At 39.1% G+C, this 23,162-nt stretch overlaps 1 protein-coding gene across 3 annotated transcripts in view; it reads left to right on the top strand.

The window, feature by feature from the left end:
• Positions 1–380: 380 nt before the first annotated feature.
• The window catches only part of rbfox3a (RNA binding fox-1 homolog 3a), a 450,519-nt gene continuing 427,737 nt past the window's right edge, over positions 381–23,162 (top strand). For all 3 annotated transcript variants that reach the window (XM_058792719.1, XM_058792718.1, XM_058792712.1), the window contains exon 1: positions 381–525. The gene's annotated coding sequence lies outside the window, so the exon portion shown is untranslated. The remainder of the gene's footprint in view (positions 526–23,162) is intronic.

Raw genomic sequence — 23,162 nt, 5'->3', positions numbered from 1 at the left:
TTGGAAACTGACTTTAAAGACTATAAGATTTCAAAAGACAAAATCAAGTCTCGCCCTACTTTTTTTTCACCATTTCATCATGATAACTCTAAGCTAAGCTTTTATATCACATGGTGTACACTACCATCTACAGCAGGGATGGGCAACTGGCGACCCCCAGTGTCTTTTAGTACGGCCCGCTGGATTATATTACACTGGGATGATCAATTTTAAAAACATTTGAAAAGTAAGTCACGTAAAGATTGCTTTCAGTTTATGATGTTAATACTATCTCCAACCAGGAGAGGTCGCTATAGTTTCCTGCCGCTCCCCGTATTAATTTCAGCGCAGTGTAAACGTTCACTAACAAATAATAAATTAAAAACAGACCATGAAAACAGTATTTTCCAGTAAAGATGGTTAACAGATGATCTTTTTTTAACAAATTCAAGGTCTTTGGAAATCTGTATTTTTATTTAAATCGCCATCACACCACTGCTCACAGACAACGGGACGCCAGAGTTGCACTTGCCTCAAATTTCAAAGGTAAAATGCATAGTCAACAAAAGCTTTTTGCCAAATGCATGACAGAAATGTTTGCACTGAACTATGTTCTTAGGGTTTCTGCGGGTCCTTAAAAGGTCTTCAGTTTAATTGTTTAAATTCATGGCCATGAACACTCCTAAATGCTACAAAAAGTCTAAATTATAAGAGGCCTTAAATTTGGGGACGGAAAGACAAGAATTGCTATATGGATTAATATGACGATTAAACTTTAAAAGGCTATGATTTCACTGAATAAATATGAGCGCTTCATGTTTCGCTGCTGCTTTTTGTTCTGCGGTTACCGGGGAAACCGGTATATTCTGCGGTTCTGAAAGAGAACGAATATGCATTTTCAATAAGCCCATTTGCTATTTTTGCTACATATTTTTAAATGTGAACCAGTGGATCGGCAAAAAGCTAATGCATTATAAAAATCTAAACAATTAAGTCATTAAGATATATTTATGTTATTTAATATAATAATTAACTGATACTTTTGACTCATCCCTTTTCTTAAAAATTGTTTAAAGGCTGAAATGTGAAGTGCAGATCTTAAAAAGGTCTTTAAAGGTCTTAAAATTGATTTTGAAAATCCTGCAGATACCAGGTTATTTTATGGTAGGCTACCAGTTGGAATAACCTTTTTTTTTTTTTGAAATAAGCCCTTTTTAACTGTCCTCTTAGGTTGTTTTGAGAATGTTCTGTAGGCCACTAATAATAAAAAAAAAGAACCTCTGTACATTTGTATGTTGCAGATTTACAGAAAATGCAATTGAGATGTTTATCTCAATTGCCAAATGCATGACAGAAATGTTTGCACTGAACTATGTTCTGAACTAGGTTTCTTAGGTCCTTAAAAATTCTTCAGTTTAATTGTTTAAATTTATGGCCATGAAAACGTGGGTAATATTTCTGTCAACTGACAACAAAGTTTCCCTTCTGAACTAGCATAACTGCACAAGTTTTATAGTTCATAAAATCTTTAAAAACAAATTACATTAATTATACTTTCATTTCGTTTGAGTATTTGGTGTAAAAGTTGTGTGGACGTGGGTTAGTAATCTGGCCCCTTGGTATAAAGGAGAAAAAATGCTGGCCGTCATCACTCTCAAAGTTGCCCACCCCTGATCTACAGGCTCATGGTGTTTCAGACACCAATATTTTAACGATTCATAAAATAAGAGTTGCTATTTGACCAACTAAGATTTTGGTATGCAGATAAGATCAGTCTTTTTTGGTAGTACAACAGCACACCATGAATGTAAATAACGAGGGGTGAGAACTAGAAGGGCGTAAGTGACATTTTTGGTGAAATGGAGATATATATATATATATATATATATATGTATATATACAGGTGCATCTCAATAAATTAGAATGTCGTGGAAAAGTTTATTTATTTCAGTAATTCAACTGAAATTGTGAAACTCGTGTATTAAATAAATTCAGTGCACACAGACTGAAGTAGTTTAAGTCTTTGGTTCTTTTAATTGTGATGATTTTGGCTCACATTTAACAAAAACCCACCAATTCACTATCTCAACAAATTAGAATACTTCATAAGACCAATAAAAAAAAAACATTTTTAGTGAATTGTTGGCCTTCTGGAAATTATGTTCATTTACTGTATATGTACTCAATACTTGGTAGGGGCTCCTTTTGCTTTAACTACTGCCTCAATTCGGTGTGGCATGGAGGTGATCAGTTTGTGGCACTGCTGAGGTGGTATGGAAGCCCAGGTTTTGGTCTCTTGTTTCTAATTTTTTTCTTGACAATACTCCATAGATTCTCTGAGGGGTTCAGGTCTGGTGAATTTGATGGCCAGTCAAGCACACCAACACCGTGGTCATTTAATCAACTTTTGGTGCTTTTGGCAGTGTGGGCAGGTGCCAAATTCTGCTGGAAAATGAAATCAGCATCTTTAAAAAGCTGGTCAGCAGAAGGAAGCATGAAGTGCTCCAAAATTTCTTGGTAAACGGGTGCAGTGACTTTGGTTTTCAAAAAACACAATGGACCAACACCAGCAGATGACATTGCATCCCAAATCATCACAGACTGTGGAAACTTAACAGTGGACTTCAAGTAACTTGGGCTATGAGCTTCTCCACCCTTCCTCCAGACTCTAGGACCTTGGTTTCCAAATGAAATACAAAACTTGCTCTCATCTGAAAAGAGGACTTTGGACCACTGGGCAACAGTCCAGCTCTTCTCCTGAGCCCAGGTAAGATGCCTCTGACGTTGTCTGTGGTTCAGGAGTGGCTTAACAAGAGGAGTATGACAACTGTTGCCAAATTCCTTGACACGTCTGTGTGATTTTGCTTGACAATCCTCATAAGGCTGCGGTTCTCTCGGTTGGTTGTGCATCTTTTTCTTCCACACTTTTTCCTTCCACTCAACTTTCTGTTAACATGCTTGGATACAGCACTCTGTGAACAGCCAGCTTCTTTGGCAATGAATGTTTGTGGCTTACCCTCCTTGTGAAGGGTGTCAATGATTGTCTTCTGGACAACTGTCAGATCAGCAGTCTTCCCCATGATTGTGTAGCCTAGTGAACCAAACTGAGAGACCTTTTTGAAGGCTCAGGAAACCTTTGCAGGTGTTTTGAGTTGATTAGCTGATTGGCATGTCACCATATTCTACGACATTCTAATTTATTGAGATGCACCTGTATATATCAAATGAAAGCTCTTAATGGGCTCTTTCTGGCAAAAGTACTGTCATCCATGAGTGTACAAATGTTTATTATAAACAATTGAAATCAGTACACAAAGTCAGATCAAACTATGGTAAAATTTTTATTTTGGCTCTCCTGTAAAGTTGGTGAAATGTCACTTACACCTTTCTGGTTCTCACCCCTCGATTTGTTGTTTGCTTGTGGGATCTGCAGGTGCGTTATGCCAAACTTAACCGGATAGGAAAATTTACAATTTTATAAATGTACAGTATAAACATCTGGATGGAGATTTACCACCTTAACACTTGGCTAAATGTTGTATTTATTAACCGTATTATCAAGTAACAGAAGCATTTGCACCAAAATAGCTATTCTAATCTATCTAAAAGTCCTAAGCAAATCATATGCGATAAGCATATTTATTTAGCCATCTTAACTGCTCCACATCATTGTACTGTCTTCATCTCTCCATTCTGCATTCAGCTATTGCACATTGTACTTGCAGCAAGAATGTACTTGTAGATCTTGTACATGAGTAAATGATTGTTTGACTCTTGAAAAGGCTACATAGGTTTTGGCTAATTAGGCATTGTCTCTGTGTGTGAGAGCGTCAGATAACTGTCATCGGTTACATATTGCCTGGTCTCAGTCTCCGTTTTTACACAGAGCTAATTAAAGCCTAATTTAAAGGTTTGCTTGCTTTCTGTCAGTCCTCTGTTGGCCGTAATATGTTTTTCTGACAGAAGAAAAATATAGCCATCAGCGTTATGTTCCAGGCTTAATTAAGCAGGCGGTATAGCTGCGCAGCTTCTGTGCCGGTTCGATTTGACCTCGAATTCTTCGCGATAGATTAGCCTTTCGTAGCTGTAGAGTTTTTGAATCGCTGCAATATGCGAACGCTGTTAATGAAGAGGTGGCACGTCCAAATGGGTCACATCAAGTTCTTAGGATTTAGGATAAGGACAGCGTCCAATTAACGTCAGGAATGTGATGCGTCCGATCACAAATGATGGCGCCAGGGCCGTCGGGATTCCCTGTTGTTTGCAAGGCGATAGAGGAGCGGAGCGGGGCTCTAATCAGCGATTGAGTGACAGCACTCCCAAAAGCAATTCCTGCACTGTAATCCTCCTTTGTGGACAGCGTTGGAGATAAGTTGACCGGGTTAATGCACCGTGCTCTTCTCTGCAGACCCATGCTGACAGGGCCCTGACAGGTAGACACAGACACAGGTGCTTGTTTATGCTAATGGCGTGTCGGACCGGCCAGATAGAGATGTCGTGGGTATCTGGGAGGGCTGAGCGCACGCGCGCACACACACAAACACCCTCCAACTGCTTTTTTACTTCTCAGGTGGCTGGATAGAAATCATTCGAAGGGAATGTTGCAGGATCGGGACTTTTGAGGAAGAAGGGAGGAGCCAAACGTTGTGTATACGTGTACGTGTGTGATTATGAATGTGTTTAGTGAGGGTAATGGATAGGGGTGATCCTCGGTTCCTGTGGTTGTCCCTTAGGTCGACAGCTCGACGGGGAGCTGGGTATGGAGGGTCATTACTCATATCTGCACACACAGGGAGGAGCCGGAGAGGGTGGAAGCCATGAATCAAGGGCGAGCAGCCATCACACAGAGATTGATGAAAAGCCAACGCATGGTTAAGCCTGATTTCATTTACAAGCACAATTTTACCAGAGGTGGGAGGGGCGTATGTGCGTATGTGCTTATGTGTGTGCGGAAGGGGACAAACAACACACCCCTGGGCTGAGATTTCATAAAACAAATACTTGTAATGAATAATGGTGTGGTGACTTTGATTGAATGTGAGCGAGGTGGGGGTTGATCAACAATGCAAAAAAGGTAGCGAGGAAAAGGCCTTCTCGTCGTACCTGCAGTCGAGGTCACGTCCTCTTCGATGCATGTTTATGGCTCAGGGTGAAAACATGACGTGAATCGATTATCATACACACTCTAATTATTCTCATGTTTTAATGCATAGGAAAAGGACCAGGCGGTAATGCAAATGCAATCCCGATAAGGTCGGTGAAAAAGTGCTCTCAGTCATTATTGTGTCAATGCGTCTGTGGCAGATCTGGTCACTCTTGGAATTCCATGTGGCTGTTGCTCCAGATGAAATGACAGGGTTTTTTCCACTTTTAAATTCATAAGATTAAGTTCCCTAGACGTATGGAAACGGATTAGAGAAAGGCGGCTTTTTATTGGCTCGCCCTAGTGGTCTTTGACATTATGCTGACACCTACTGGCGTGGATGCATTGACGTGGATGCATGGATGTTGGTGTGGTTTAGGGTTAAACGAATAGCTGACCCTAAAATGAAAATTCTGTCATTATTTGTTCACCTTCGTGTCATTTCAAACCCCTTTGGCCTTCTTTTGGCTGTGTTTAGCAAAATGTTAATGCATTTTCTTTCTGTACAATGAAATAGAATAGTGATCAAGGGCTGTCAAGCTCCAAAACTGAACAAAAACTTAATAAAAATAAGTCTTTTAAAGCTTTATGATAGCTTAGTGTGAGGAAAAGACATTTAAATAGTTTTATACTGATAATATTGCAGCTCTCAAATGTCAATCATGTTTAAATTAGAAATGCACAATATTATGACATTTAATTTGAAACTGAAACTACCGGCGTGTGGGAAATGTGCTATACAAATAAACTTGGGCTTGCATACCTCTCACATTTGGCATGAATCCAAATGTGTGCTCTTTGTGCTTGTTTTGCATTCTTGATGTTAATTGCATTAATTGCAAGTCGTTTTGGAATATGCAGCCTACATTTCATTTTTATTCTGGAAAATATGGTAGTTTTAAATGCTTAAAACTTTAGGTATAACTACATTGAAAGTATGAAAGACGCATATTCATGTTGAATTTTTTAAAATGTTAAGGTTTAATAGTGGGATGAAATTATTAGCGTTTTTAAAAGACTAAGTGTTTATTGATGGTAATCTAAAAAAGACAAAAATTGCTCATTTTTTAAGTTCTTATGTCTTGTTCGTGTTCACAAATCGCACAAATGAGATGTGAAAGAGCTGTGTCGATTTAAATTTCATTGTGTAACTTTTTTCAGTACTGTATATATCATATCACCCTCACTTGTTTTATGTGGCTGCTCTGTGTTTGGTCATGAGGATGTAGTGTTTGCTGTGTAGATCTCATCTTCAAAAAGACACCTCCGACATAATAGAGCTCCTTACTTATTTAGCCCACAGCACAGCTTCAGTCGATGGAATGGCTCTCGCCAAGGGTATGAATGACTCCAAGGGCGGAGGGCGCTGGAGGTTGTGGACGGGGATCTCTCTTCTTTGTGTCTCCTCTTTTCCGCATTTCCCCAGGGCCACTCCGACCTAATGGGTGCATGTTCCGCTCCGGCATTCCATTCCAATTTGATAATAATGATATTTGCACAGGACGCCCTCTGCTTGCACAGTGTAATTACCTACTTTTTATATGATCTCTATTATTGGAAATCGATGTCGATAAGAGCACCCCATTAGAGCTTGTTATTATCACAGCTTGGGTTTTGCAACACTGCCATTATTATTTTACACACTCTAGACTGGCAGGGTTTATGGCCTGCTTGCTGCAGCCAGGCTGGAGTGTCAGTCTAATTCACAGACGGGCAATGGGGGAATAAGACTCGAGGACTCAAAGCGGAGAAATGAAATCACAAGTGAGTGTTTTTTAAATTGGCCAGCGACTGAATCCGGTCGAATGTTAAAACCGACAACCGAAATAGAGATGAAATGATTATTAGCAATGAACTGTCCTTTAATGAAGCAGTAAAAACAGGGCTGTACCGACTGTAAAGAGCACTGGGACTTTTCCTGGTGGAACAGTTGTCTTGTGGGACAGATTGAATATGCGATTTATTTTATTTTGCACATTAACAGCAGTTCCAAAATATTGAGAGGTGGCTCGTTGCCAAAAAAAAAAAAAAAAACTTTTCTACAACTGGTTTATCACCTGAAAACATGACACCATGAATAGTTTAATTACGCAAATTTAATTACTAATTTGATTAGTGGATTTCTGCTAAATGAAAAGTTTTTAATTTTGGTTTTGGTGTTTTGGTAAAAATTTTTACATTATCTGTAATACAGTAACACATTGTTGTTATTCAGTTTTATTTATACATTTGTTTTATTTATTTATTACATGCTGTTTTTTTCCAGTTCATCCCTGAGCACTTTCTTTATCATCACTCTGTGTTTACCAGTACATACAGTTCCTATTAAAGTTCACACTATTTCCTATTAAAGACATCTCACCTACATTCACATTTTCCTTGAATGTGTCTGGATTACATCTAATCAGTCGTTATGGAGCTGATGGCTCTGTGCTAATATTTTACAGTAAATATGTCATTAAGCTGTACCTGTTGCTCAGTTCACTGCAAACTGAATCACTGCTTTTCAGCAATATTCTCGTATTGATTTCTGAAGAAGATCCGGCCCACTTGAAGGAATCTTGTTTTTCATTAAGTTGTGTGCCAAAGGAAGTGCAGATGAATCGGGCATGGGAGAAATAATAACCCTGACGTTTACGGCAGTGAGAATTAGGGTGGTTGAACTGAGCTATGCAACACCATGCTACTAGCTGGTATCTCTACAGCAGTGAGAGGAGGAGAGCTGCTAACTGGAGGGGAGGTGCTCTTGGGATGCAATTTAAAACTGAAAACAGATAAGAGTGGGAATGAATCAATGGGAGGTAGATGCTGGAGAATGTTGTCTGGACATATCGAGTGGGATGGAGACAGTGGGGTCTTGACATGGTTCCTAGACTGGTGTGAATTCAGGTTTAGTGGAGTCTGAATACATTCGCTCTCAACCTGATACCCAATTACCAAAAACCTTTCTGTCGTATGTGTTGGTTGTCAGTATTTTTTTTTTATGGATTCGGTATGAGGCTTCACTCAGGTGTTTACTAAGCAATCCAAAACCAATTTCTATGCGAAGTGCATCTCTCAAGGGGAGATGTGTCCTTGCCATTATTTTGCATCAAAAAAATAATACAAAAAGTCTGAGACCAAACTAAGATTTCAAATTTAATCAAAACTTTTAATTTGAATATTTTTTATAATAATTTATAATTATAATAATTTATTTTAATTAATATTTGAGAAAAAAATTGAAAATTCATAAAAAAAAATATGTAAAAAACTTATTTATACTTTAGATGACAACTTCTTGATTATGTAATCCTATTACAGTATTTTTCACAAATAAGGAAATATCAAAAAATATATAAATAAAACGGAAGTAAACACTGTAACCAACAGGGCACCCCATCTGGGAAGTTTGTGTGCATTGGGAATCATGTTTTTTTGTTTTTTTTTCAACTAAAGCCAAGGTAACACTCATTTTACATACAGCACACAGTGAAAATTACATGAATATGATAGTGGGCAAATAATGCGCAGCATAGTTTGAAATCATAAGTTTAAAGTTTGTCGATTGTGCGTCTCCAGTGAAGCTGAACTCTCCTTCTGTCCACATTCAATTCACAATTTGGTTCGTAACGCAGAGAACATGCTATCATGCAGGATACAAATGCATACTTCACAAGATCTCACAGCTGGATTCAACTTAGTCTGCAAGGTTCCCAACCCTGGTCCTGGAGGCACCCCAACACTGCACCTTTTTCTACTCCTTTCTCTGACACACCAATTTCAGGTCTTGGATTTTCTACTGAGCTCATGAGCTGATGACCTGAATCAGGTGTGCTTGATTAAGGAGACACGCAAAACATGCAGTGTTGGGGTGCCTCCAGGACCAGGGTTGGGAACCTTTGAATTAGACATTCAAAGATTTGTTTAAATAATATAAATGCATATTTGCTGAATGCTGACAGTAAATGAGGAAGTATTATAATGTTTGCCTTTCTATTACTAATAATATAAAAGCAATCATTATATTACTTTTTGTATACATTTTAATTAATTTGTTTAACAGTTCCATCTGATTATTGGACAGACTTCTATCTGTATTAGACAACTTTTAAACGATGACAGCAAACAATGAAAAGGAAGAATGTGAGTGCTGTGTGCTCAGTAGTGATGTGTCTAAGAGCCGATTCTTTGTAGGGAACGAAAAGAGCCGACTCCCGTCGGGGAGAACCGAATCTTCAGCTGTAGCCTTCTATTTTAGCCCAATTTAGCAATTGTGAATGGTTTGTGTGTTGGTAAGCAATTTTTATTCAGTGTTTTCATAAAAGCCTTATTTTTATGTATTTTTCGTTACAAAAAAAATAAATAAAAATACACATGCGGCTAATCACATGGGAGGATAGACTAGGATCATACCATTATGTGAAAGAAGGAAGGGGGACACACGCTACAAAGATAGCTAGTGTAGTGGTACAGGCCTGGTACACAGAGCGACAGAGAGTGCAAATGAAAAATGCAAGCACGTTGGTTAAGGTAGGAGGACCTGCATTGTTGCAACATCGGCCCCCTCAGAGAGACAGTCTTCTCATAAACAGGACAAATAATCACAGAAAGGAGAAATCGCATCAGCACATCCAAGCTCTGCTATTTCTGAATGCCAACCTGCACTAAAGACTAAAGTGTCTTAATGTTAAGACTTTTGCTTTTATTTATTTGATTTGGTTGCTGTGGTTCTGTTTAATTGTTTGATTAAAGTTTTATTAAAATGTTAAATAATAGTAACTGTATTTTTTGTAACGAAAAATGCATAAAAATAAGGCTATTATAAAAACACTGAATAAAAAATTACTTACCAACACAAACCAATCACAATTGCTAAACTAAACTCTCTACTAATGCCAAGTTCACACTGCACTATTTTAGCCCTGATTTTTCACTCGCTGACAGGTTTTGCGAAATCGCTGACAAATGCCCGAAATCGGAGGAAGTTGGTGCTCGTTCACGCGAGTGACAGTCACGCAGTGTGAATTATTAAAGATGCGATCTGAGAGAATCGGTGATGTGTCGCCGATGCCCGTGAAATATTTGGCATGCTGAATATCTGGACCTGTCGGCGATTCAAAATCCTGCTGTGTTAATAGAGTTCTGACTGAAGCATATATCGACAATGACCTACAGCCAGTGAGAGAGCAAGATACAGGGTAGCGGGAAGTTCGGGGAGGACCTTTTTTTATTTTTTATTAAGCAATTAGCCATGTACAAACAATGTGGCAATATAAGTACATTTTTGCATTAGAATATAAAGAACAGGTACAAGAAGAACTATATATAATTAATTTAACATAAAAGGGGCTAGGGCTTTTCCTGTAAATAATATTATTCTTCTATAAAGGACAAAAGATTTATTGCAAAATGTTGGTTTCACTTTCAAGTAGCCTACTAAGATTTGTGAAAATACATTCTAAAAAATGCTGGGTTAAATACAACCCAGTGCTGGGTAAATATTGGACAGAACACATGCTGGGTTGTCTTCAACCAACAGTTGGGTTAAATGTTTAACCCAACCTTCTGGATCAAAACAACCCAATCGCTGGGTTTGTCCATGTTTTACCCAGCGCTGGGTTGTTTAACCCAGCATTTTTTAGAGTGTAAAAGTTTTCCCTGCAGACGTATGTTGTTAACAAGTTGTCTTTGTTAATTATTGTGTGTTCGGGGAGGACTTATAGACCACAATATCAGCGTGATCTTGCGTTATTTCCTTATCACTTCTCGTGTGCATTTGGCTTTAATTTGCGGACCAGACAGAGTTGTCGGTGATTCTTCCTATTGTAAAGTCATGCGGTGTGTAACCTCCTGTCGCCGATTCATCATGCAATGTGAACACAGCAGCGACTGAATGCTACCCCATATAGTCGTGCAGTGGGAAAAAACGGTAATCCGATGACTTTGAAAATCATGCAGTGTGAACTCGGCATAAGGGAGCTGAGCCAAAAGAGCTGAATCTTTGAAAAGAGCCAGACTTCCCATAGTGCTCAGGCGCTGCCATTCTCAGCATCATGAAAATAAAAGTCGCGAACATATCGGCCAAACAGAAGAACTGATCGGCCGATGCGATATTTGAAAAATGCCAAGTATCAGCCGATATATCGGTCGACCACTAAGAAAAAAATAAATAGTTATTTTCGTACTGCACAAAGTCCTGACTAATTGATTGATTCATTTATTTATTTAAGAACTATTTTAACTAGTCTTTTCTTGTTTGTCTTTTTTTCTTTTAGTAACTTAGTTCATCTGCAGACAGCAACTTTTCTCTTGATGGATTTTGCCCCTTATAAAAATGGGAGATAACATTGGCTAGACTGGCATGTTACCCCAAGAATTCAGTCTATTGCCTAGATTTCAGAGAACCCTCTCTCTGTAGTTTTGTACTTCAAGTGCTCTGATGTCTGAAAAACAAATATAGGCTCTCGGTGAGATTCGTGATCCTGATGCCAGGCACGGACAGATGGATGTGAGGTTATGTTTGCTCTCTACTTTGGCTGTGCTGGATTACTTTTATGGAAGAAACATGAAAGTTGCTCATGATGAAAATTTCATGGATCAAGAATAGGAAGGAGACCAACCACCCCATTGAGTCAGTTTTTTTTTGTTTTTTTGTTTTTTTTATTCAGGGAGGTTTCAGGGACATCTCAGAAGTAGAGTATACAGTAACACTACAATACAATAAGTTGTCTTCAAGGCTATTCGGACAGTTATGAACTGGACTGACATTTCACTCGCCGTTACAATTCTTCAAATTACTTTCATCCATGTGTGATGAATAATATATTTTCTTCACTATTGAAAAAGGCCATATTCAGTCGTGAGGTTTTGCATGGGCTGTAACATTAGAGAAAACAATGTAAACCACAAAAGGCTATTCACTGCAATGGTTTTGCCTTAGTTAAGGCATATTCTTAGATTCTTGTGTTTTATTAAAGAGCAGTAACAGCTATATGGTAAAATGTTAAATAAATAGTCACATTTAATAACCGCTAGAAAAAACAAAACAATCCATAAGGTAATGTAGTTTATACACCTAATTGTAGGCTGCAAAGCAACATCACTTGACACATTAATAGAATGGTGCGGTCACAGGTGTGTTTATATGCTTTTTATAACCTTTTCCAATGTGACTCAGCCATCAGCATCTTGAGTCAACTATTTGTTTTATATTCTTAATTATGTAGTTAAATTAACTATGACCTTGTTTATTCTCACCTGCATAGCATCAGCTATAAGTTGCTTGTCAGAAAGATAGACCGGGTAAATCAGACATTTTTGCCTGTGTATTTATATAAACATGCATCAAATGCCGAATGAAAGAACCACAGTATTTGTGCCAGTTCTTCAAGTGTTCCCAGAGCAAAGCAGAACAAACAACATTTAATCAAATAATTCTGCCCCAGGGGTTTGTCTTCAGTCCCATCTTGGATCAAATGGCAAATGGCTTTAAAGCCAATCTTGGATTTTTATAGCAAAAGGTTGGAGCTCTGCCCCTTTCCCCCTATTCTTTAATATTGAAAAAAATGAAGCTATTGATTTTCTGTCTGTTTCTCACTCTGCTTGGAATATTAAAATGGACAGTGAGATCTCGCACATGGCCACGTCCCGATTCTGAGGCCGTGTTGATTTTGAGCTGCAGTAAAAATGGTTGTTGATGGCAGGATGTTAGCAGGCTTGTTCTTGTTTTTTTTTTGAAGAGCAGAATGGAAGAAAAGAAGGTCACAAGGCTAATCTTGCTGTTTCTTCTTGCGTGGTGCCATTAGTTCTTTTGTTCAGAAGGATAAGAGCTTTTAAATTTGTGTAAGAGCTCACTTGTGACGTTTTGATTGTTGCGTGATCTGATAGCACAACTGTATCATAAAAAGCACACTAAAATCTTAATTTAATCTATGAAGACCTATGGCACGTCAAGCAGAATCAGGTTTGGTGAGACTTGGAGTGAGTGATACAGTTAGACTTGATATTTATAGTTTTAAATGCTTATGGTTTTTAACAATGATTTTCACTTTAAGATAAATGTGCAGAGACAACTATAAGCCGTTATCCATTGGCTGATTGTCTAAAGAGGGTAAAACAATTTGAAAACCTGCTTGGAATTAGATCAGCATTTTTGCAATTCTGTTTGGTGCCAACTTGTGGCTCTGAAATTGCACACTTCAAAGGGGGTTTATGTGTTTGCAGATTTCTTTGACAATAGAGACATCTAATGCAACATTATAATAATGCTCACTTTGGGTTGTGATGTGATCAGAATTGTATGAATTAAGCTGAATAACAAGCGGAGTCAAATAGCTTCTATCATAAACTAACCATCATTTCTCTCTCTGTATCATTGAGAAGCTGTTATTATGTGGTAAATATGACTACATTGAAAGTCAGCGGGTGATGAGACAAAATTTGATATTGAAAATTGACTGCATTCAGTATTAGATTAAGGGGCCTGCATCCATACTAAGTGATGGCAACAACAGTAAAGCAATTTTTAGAAATTTAAGGCCTTTAAATAATAATAATGTAATAAAAACAGTGAAGACTGTGAACAAAAGAGTAAGTATTTGGGATTTTGCTACTTTTATTTATGTATTATTGGATATTACGGTACAGTGAAGAGCCAACATTATCTGTATTTATAATCTGTAATTATAATCCATATTAGAATTAGAGTTGAGTGGGTTTAATAGGAGCGCATTGAAGTAAAACTGGGATCACAAGAATATTAAAAAGTTAAACTACATTCTGGCATGAGATCTGCCAAAATAATGTCTTTTTTATTTGAACTTTTTCCGCATCTTGATATGTGCGATTGGTTAATAACTATATAATGAAAACAATTTGCTTAAAATGTAATCAAGTTGACATGCAGATCATCTGCGGGTGCAGTCTTGTGTGTTATTCTAGAGAATTCAGGCTGCTGAAACACGAAGAGGAAAGACACAGTTTTTATTTCAGCTCCCTGTGGAAATACACTTCTGCAACTATCCATACAAGCTCAAAACAACATCAGACACCATGAGTGTCCTTCAACAGAAACTTTGCAACAACTTTCCTTTAATGAAAAGCACAATGACAAGCCCAAGGAGAAGCAATTCACCGAAAAACAATTTACGACTCAAAAAGGACAAAGAGAGTGTTGAGGAAACAAAGAGAGAAAGGAAAAGTTGCAGAGGAATGTGACAGGCCCCCGAATATCACATAAAATGGTTAGTGATGAGTGTATTTTTGTCAGACTGTGGCAACACTCACCTTGAGGAGGCCACAGATGCGGCGTTTGAAGAGACGGGGCCGAAGTCACACATTTTACTCAAGCATTCCGCTCCACGACCACTGAGGGAGGTTGTAACCCTGAGAATCTGTTTTAGTTTAGCCGAGTTGCCATTAATACTGGCCGTTTTAACACCCTAACCTTTCCGGTGCTCATCTCAAGGGTGTTTTTAGAGGAAAAAAACACAGCTTTTGGAACAATTGCTTGGGGCGATCTAAAAGTGACCTCCAGCCAAAGTCAGTTTTTTTCCCCCTTCTTTTTAATCAGTAGATTCCACAACCCCCAGCCGCACTGCGTCCCCTCATGCTCTGCCCTTCATACTTAACTTCTTTCCTTTCTGTCCTAAGGGTGAATGTGGCACTGTGCATCATGAAACTGGCATCATGCAATGTCTTTAGTCATAGTGAAAGTCATGCAGTGTTAAATGATATGTAAAGCAGAAATGCGAACAAAGAACCTGGTTTAGGTATTGTTTGAACACTGGGGGACAGATGTGCACCTAGTCAGCCGTTACAGATAACACTGAAAAAGATTTATTTTACACCATGTGAATGGGTATGAAGCCTATACATTTTTTTTTTACATTGAACTTTGGTTAGTCAGAAAATGTTTATTTTAATTGACATTTTAATTACATTAATGTTAGGGCTGAGAAAAATACATTTAGCCTAGTATTTCTGATTAATAAAATATTATGTCATTTGAATGATTTCTATTGATTCTTAAAACTCTAAGAACAGTTTTTATTTATTTTTTTAATTATTAAATGTTATATAGACCCATTCATAGCTTTTCTTTTCTTTTTCAGGGGATATTAGACACGAACTGTAAACTGTTATAAACTGCTAAGTTTATAATTTATATTAATTTAACACATAATTTGTTTTACACAAGAAATGCAATTTAAAGTTTACTTTGCACTTTTTATGGTTATATCTGTTAGATATATGGCAAACTGCATCATTTGGACCCTGTTTGTTTTGTTTGCTTTAATTTAATATTTCCATAATGAAGTTAGAACATTCCCTGTATAATTCACAGTAATAGCGGAGAGGGAATTTCTTTCAAATGTAAGCAAAATAGACATTTTAAGTGAAATACATCTACATAAATCACACAGTTGAAATGAATTGAGAGCTTATGAATCAGAAGTGGGATATGTTTATTGATATCTTCCCAGCCCTAATTTATGTAGGTATTTGCTAGTAACTTGAGTGTCTTGTCATTTTGTTAATATACAAAGTGGATTGCTATACAGCAAATTTCAGTCTGATGTTTATGTACATGCTGTGATGCAATGCAATACAATTCATTTGTATAATTGCAGGTATAATATTGGGTAAGACGCATTCTCTCTTTGTCTCCCAAATTATGCAGAGATCATAGTTTCTTCCCTCAAGAATCCTTGTCTCTTTACCTGGTAGTTTCCAAACCTGTTGCGCAGTTTTCCCTTTTATATTAATAAGTATAAATGTATATTTAAAGCTGGGAGGAATGTCAACAGGAACTATGTTCTTCCATTTTGACAAAAAAGAGAAAAAAAAGTCTTCAAGGAGTTTAAAAGTCATCACTGCAGTGTGCTCTGAAGTTATTAATAAACGTTTATTGTGCAGTAGCGCTAGCTCTGCGAGATATGAATACGCCTCAGTGGAATTCTCACATGGAGGCATCATTTTTCTTGATGACAACAAAAGACAGTGCTCTGTTGATATCACTTTAAAACATCAGCTTTTTGTCTGGGTAAATAGAGGACAGGGTTGTGCAAACACGCAATTCTGTAAGCAGAGTCCTTGCTTTTGTTGCATGTGAATCAAAATGTTGTGTGTCAGATATAAAACTGATCGGAATAACTTTGGGGAAAACAGGCCTTTGTTTACATTTGCTTCTATAGCAGATGCTTTCTTATCAAAGAAACATGAAAATGCATATAAATTGTTGTGTTGATTACTTTAGAAGGAAGTTAAGCATACAAATTCAGTCCAGTCCAAGAGGTGCCATATGTAGTCTTGGTTGCGTTATTTTACCAGGTCAATCGAGTAAAAGAACCCGCTTTAAAGCCCTCTTGCTCGTATCGGTCTGCAAGAGATCGTTTTTTGATTTTTGAGGCTCAATCCTCTACAGGATATCTCCAACTGCATCTCCAGTCTGGTTGATTGACCAGGACCAGAGGCAGACGATGCATCAAATTACTGTGTAACTGTCCTTCAGGGAAGCGTCTGTCCCTGAGCTGGGCCACACTAGACTTTTTAACTGTGACACCAGCTTATTAGATCACAGAGGTCATCCACCTTCTGCTCATTTAACGGCCAGGCCACCAATAATAGACATTCTGGGCATCATTGGGATGAAGCAGTGTGTCAACGCAGTGCCGGACTCCAATTTGAAAAGTGTTCGAGACCTCCAATGGGAGTCCCAGCTCTGTTTCAGGCACATTTGTCCGGTGACCTTGCAGGGTCACTCGTTTTTCGAAAAGGAAGGGAAAGATTAATCAGGTGCCTCGAACTGTTCCCTTCTTAAGCACTAACTGATTGGCCCAAGTGCTGAGGGAAACGGGATATAAGCCCATTTTACTGTCCTTCCATTTACTATAATAATACATTGTGTTAAGGTTAAACTCTGCATTAGATGTTTTCTTCTTTCTTCAATATCTCGATTTTTCAGCCATTGGTTTAAAAAGTGTTTAAAGAAGCATGCTGGTCTTTTGCTGACTTTTATTCATCCAAGTGGTTTTTGCTGTTGCTGTATTACACAGGAGCTGTTTGTTTGTCTTTTTGTTCCTTTTCTTCCGTATTGCCTGTGGACATTCTTGTGTTCAGTCCCAACAATGTTGTTGGTGGTTTCTGTTTGTGCATGGAATCTGGCTGTAGAAGTAGTAGTATAAAAGTTATTTAGAATTTAAATCGGCTGAAATAGCTTGTAGTGTGTTAGATGTATCTAATACAAAGGAAGTAGGCTTATACGTTATGTTCAGTTGCTGAACCATGAATTTATGCTAGAAAATGATTACATTTGGCTTAGACATTCCTTGAACTGTCCGTAGCTTACAGGAATGATGCTATGAAATTAAATAAACATGCTAAAATAAGTTCATTTGAACACTTAAATTGGTCAGTGAGAATAATTGCTCCCTCAAATCACTTTATAATGAGAATATGTAACATCAAAAAATGGCAACTTAATGTTATTTAATTGATTTTTGGATATTTCTTATAAAATTTTTAGGGCTGCACGATTTATTCAATTTGCTTCTGTTGGCTAATTAAGTGTAGTTGTCTGCATTATTGATCTGCTGGCTATTTATTTTGAAAACGTAATTTTTTTTCATTTGACATTTTTGTTGTTTTGCATTGGTAACAAGCCTCTACAAGCTTTCATTCTTGGAGTTGCCAGATGTCAAGTGTTTAAATCCCCCAATCAGAGCTTTTAGCATAAATGGATGCATATTCTGCCAAGTTTTTTAATCTTGCAACCATGTGCACACGCTTTCTCTGCACTGCGAGAAAAAGCTGATGATCTGGAAACACAGACAGACATTATGTTGGAGTTTAGCGACCTCCATTGCAATATTTTGCTTGATGTAAAGTGTAAATCAAAAATGAATCATTACTATATTGCTTAAATCAAAAATGAATCATTACTATATTGCTTGTGAATTTGGTTGCTGAATAATGAATTTTGTTGTTTTGTGATATAAAGTTTTGTTGTTGGGTGGGAACAAAGGCGGAGGCTCAGGAGGAGGACGGACACCCGGGAGGGGGCCAGCTGACAGAGACCAGGGAGGTGACGAAGGAGGGAGGAGCCAGGGGAGAGGCAAGAGGAGTCCAGCAGGACCCAGGACACAGCCATGATGATGGCCCACGGTGGAGCCGACGGAGGGAGGAGCCATAGAGGAGGGATGGCCACTAACTCCAGGGGGCAGACCAACGGCAGCGGAGCAGGTGGTGGAGGAGCTCGAGACGGAGATCCAACGAGCCAGGGGCATGCCGAGGACTCTGGTGACCGAGGCGGAGATCCGGAGATCCGCGGCGGAGCCGGAGCAACTGAGGACCAAGGTGGAGCTGGTGGGAGGAAGGAGCCCAACGGAGCTGATGGGAGGAAGGTGCCCAACGGAGCTGATGGATAGACGGGTAACGGTGGCGGCGAAGGAGCTAGAAGCTGGGTCAACAGGCCGAGGCGGAGTCCAGGCCTCGGAGGCTGGAGGCGGAGGTGAGGAATACTCCAGCCCTGGTGACGCTGGACGATGGCAATCCCATGCGGCTCGCACCGCATAGATGGTGGGCTGAGGGCGAGCGGAGGGGCTGCCAGACGACAGCGGTGGAAGAGGCAGGAGCAGGTGGGAGGGTGGGCATTTGTGAGCCTCCGAGCTTCCAGGGCTGAACTCAGGAACGGAAGCCGACACAGGGGGGGGCGCTCTGGAGGCACGGGCTCTGGAGGACGCTTTCGGGGAGCGAGCGGAGCTGGACGGGACCAGTGGAGACGAAGGAGGGCTGGACAGGACCAGCCAGGACGAAGGAGAGAGGAAAGGGGGAATGTCGGCCTCCAGATCCGTCTCCCAATCAATTAGATCCTCCTCCAAGTCTAGCAGCCCCAGATGCACGATCAGCTCACCCTCAGCCGTGATGCTAGCTCCCTCGTGGTGGGCACTGTCGCCGGCTCTCGCACCTGATCTGACGGATGGGGCTCTATGTCCGGGGCGATCCTCTGCTCAGTCGCTCGGCATTGCGCTGGCTCGCAGATTGCGCCAGGAATTGGCTCTCCGTCATCGGTGGCAGGGCTCGCAAAATCGCTAGCCCGACGTCCCGGGGCTATTGTGTTTTCTAGTGTATCACTGCCTGCCCGACGGGCTACCTTAAATACAGATCTCCCGCGGGTCCTTATAAACTCTGAAAATGAGTTGTATCAAACTTAAGGCCATAAAAAGTTTTAAATACGTTAAATGGTATAAGAAATGTCTTAATGATAATTTTAAGAGGTCTTACAGTTGGGGACGGAAAGACATGAGTTTTGGGCACCCCTGGTCTATAGCCTGAAACGCTGTTGTATAAGATTTTCGTTTTTGTGAAAACCTGTATCTGAACTGTAAATCATGTAATTTTATGGCTCAATACTGTATGTTACCATAGACATTGTCCAACCCCGCTCATTCTGTGTTCATTTTACTTGTACAGCTCTTAAAATGAGTCATAAATTGCCTTAAATTTATTTAAAAATAATTCTGCAGATACCCTGTAAATAGTGAAATAAGATTCCTTCCTTCATATTTGTTGATATTTGTGTATTGAAAATATTTTTGATTGACATTTAAACTCCTATCTGATTTTCTATATTTAAAAAAAAAAATTAATTTTCGGGCTACCAAAATCTGAAGAGTACCTGCCCGAAGGGCTACCAGGGATTTTGAAATTTTGCGAGCCCGGGGTGGGCTCGGGCTGATGCTCCACACCGCGGGGAGTTGGTGGGCTGGGCTCTGGGTCTGGAGTAGATCTGGCGAGATCATCCACGGGGCAGATGGTCCACTCCACGAAGGCGGTGAATTCCGCCCGAGGACCATCTTTTGGACCATCTTTTGCGCGTCGTCCAGGTAGCTGGTGAGTTCCGCTCCAGCAGGAGGAGGAGGAGGAGTGGCACTGAGCAAAAAACGGAAACAAAATCGGAGGGAACACACGGAGGTAACTGTTTTAGGTCGGTTCATCTGTCACGTTTCTCAGAAACATGGAACGAGGAGACACAGAGATAATCAAATAACAGTCTTTAATGACTCAACAGGCAAGGAACAGGTGTAGACACACACAGAAGACATCTAAGAACCGACAAAGACTAACTGAAAGGACTAGGGCTTTTAAACTCAGGATAACGAGGGAACTAAGGGGACACACCTGGAATCAAATTAACAATCAGACTGGGAGACAGAAACTGGGTCACACGGAACACATGGGGAGCAAAAACACAACAAAACAGTCCAGGGGCGTGACAATATCAACATGGTGGCAAAAATGATCTACTCTATGTAGAAAAAAATAGCTTTTTTAAAGAAAGTAAAGTAAAAGTGAAGTGACATGTGGCCAAGTATGGTGACCCATACTCTTAATTTGTGCTCTGTATTTAACCCATCCAAGTGCACACACACAGTAGTGAACACACACACACCATGAACACACACCCGGAGCAGTTAAGCCACTGAAATGAATACAGTCATCTGATTTGAGTGTAAAACTTTTTTAATTAGGAAGAAATCCAGTGCACCTTTAATTCTGTACTGGCTTGTGAAGGTTATCACAAAAGATAGCTTGGCTACATGAACGGACTAGCTTTCTTTGGCTGTCAGTGCAACAAGCAAAACTATTTCTGACACATTATTGATATCCATATCAGTCCATCCTTCACTTCTTTCACACAGAAAAGGGTCAGTTTATATAAACAGACATCTATAATTCTGTTTCCATGTCTGATCTGCAAATAAATGAGCTTCACTTTGGACTTTTAAGCATCCTTCATGTGTGCACTCAAGAGACATTTGTTCAGTGTGAAAAAAGAGCTCAGGTTGAAATGATCCTGGCACCTGTGATTGATTCTCTTTTCTACAGCTGTGAAACAAAGTTGATGGCTTTTTTCTGTTCACCAAATGCTAGGCATTTGCTTTTTGGTCTTCTTTAAGGCTGTTTTGAAATTGAATACTGTAATATAACTTCAATTTGTTTTTAATTGCGTTTTGAGCTTTGCTCCCCTAAGTATTCCTTAGGTTTCTGTAGTATTGCTAAATGTTGTTAAACTACCCTAAAATGTATTTCTAAATTATTCACAAATATTATTAAGTATTAAAAAACCCTTTCTCTAAATTCAATTTGTTTTTCATAGAAAAAAAAAATACTGTGTTTCCTAATATTACATACTTGAAAGTGGAAAGCACAGACTGCTCTTTTATCAAACGGCCTTCCTCATAGTAGCTTATTTCAGACAGCCGTTGTTTATTTTTTGTTTATCAGTTTATTTAATTATTTATTGTTTTCTGACTTTTTTTTTTCAGCCCACAGATTCTTCAAACTATTAAAAGTTCCACAGAGAGAAAAACACAGCAGCTTTCCGTGGCTGGATAACTTTGAATCCACTGGTATTTCTAACAGCCATGAATTCCCGTGAATAATATATTAGTTTTGTGCTGTTATCATCTGACATTATAATCAAAAAACTATTTTTTAAATAAGCAAGTGAGGTTGGAAGAAACTTGTTTTGATAGACAAGGCTCTTTTTGCAAAAATGAGTTTTTCTTTGCTTTAAAACTTCAAAGCAACAACTTTGAAAATCTGTGAATAAAACATTTAGTTTTTAAGTTCTGCTCGTGCGGGAAGGTTCGAGTGCCATTATAGTCTTCGTTAATGTTGCATCACCGTGGCATGATGCCATAAATGGTCTCATGGAGCTTGGCACCTCGTTCTGAGAGACCTGCCATCCAGAGCAAAGCTATTAGTTAATGGAACAGCATGACATCACTGTGATGAAGAGACAGATCTGCTCACATGACAACAGCCAGTGTGACACGTTTTAGCCAGAGCTGGAGCGAGACGGTATGGGGCGAAAGGTCTGGTAGAGAAGGTCTGGCCAGTGCTTGCTCTCTGTTGTTAACAAGCTTTGGGCTTCTAGCGGTCCCGGCCTCTCCCCACTGCCCCAACATCACTCAAAGACTGTCCGTCTGCTGGAAGGATCCCGTCTGTCTGACAGTGATGGATTCGTTGTATCTCTATGACTGCAAGCCTTCACATGAGTTCCCTTCACAGAGTAACTGCACTCATTCAGATAAATAGCCGCAAATCAAAAGCGCCTTCTTGGTGCAAAAAAGGGTTCACCGCTTGGCCAAGTGATTCATATTTACTTTTATGTAGTCGATTTGAATCGATACGGGTCAGAGACCAACATGGAAGGTTAAGAAATTTTCCAGGGGTTTCTTCTTGTATTTAAAGGACTTCAGAGTAGTAATCTACATAATATGAATACAAATGACTCTTACAGTGGAACACGGTGCACAGTAGACCGCTGGCAGCATTCAGCTGTGTTTATCAATCATCTTGCCTGTTTATGATGGGGCAGAGAGAGCTTGTGACCCTCCGTGGCATGGGGAGAGGTTGCTGTGCACTGAATCTGTCACTTGCTGTATGACATTCCAGGGACACGGTTCGAAGTCGTTCAAGTAATGTAGCTAACATGAGAGCTCTAGATATATCATAATGTATGTTAGATCAGGGCTTGTCAAATGGTTGCAGCTCTGGTTTTGACTTTTAAAGGGTATAGTTCACCCCAAAAATGAACATTCTGTCATCATTTATTTACCCTCATGTTATTACAAACATGTATGACTTACTTTCCTCTGAGGAATACAAAAGATACTTTGGAAAATGTGCTTATGTTTTTGCAGTGAAACTTGACTTTGCAAAATAGCATTGGACCTCATTGACAGTTTTTATTTTATGTTGTTTCAGTTTTAAATTTAAAGAAACCAAAATTCCCATGCTCTTTTGCCACCCTTATGTTGTTCCAAAATGGTATGACTCTTTCTTCTGCAGAACACAAAATATATTGACTTGTGTGGGCAAAAAAAAGCAAGTAAATGATGGGTGAATGTATTTTTGGGTGTACCTTTTCAGTTTAAAATTGAAACATTTAAATTTTAGATTTCAGTAGAACTTTAATTTGTATGATTTTGTTTGATATTTTTCAAATATTTTATATTTGTACTTTTGGTGCTATTTTGGATTGTGACTT

Source organism: Onychostoma macrolepis, chromosome 12 (assembly GCF_012432095.1).
Source record: "Onychostoma macrolepis isolate SWU-2019 chromosome 12, ASM1243209v1, whole genome shotgun sequence".
Taxonomy (NCBI): Eukaryota; Metazoa; Chordata; class Actinopteri; order Cypriniformes; family Cyprinidae; genus Onychostoma; species Onychostoma macrolepis.
The sequence above is the reverse complement of the archived record's forward strand: the minus strand, read 5'-3'. Positions and strand labels throughout refer to the sequence as shown.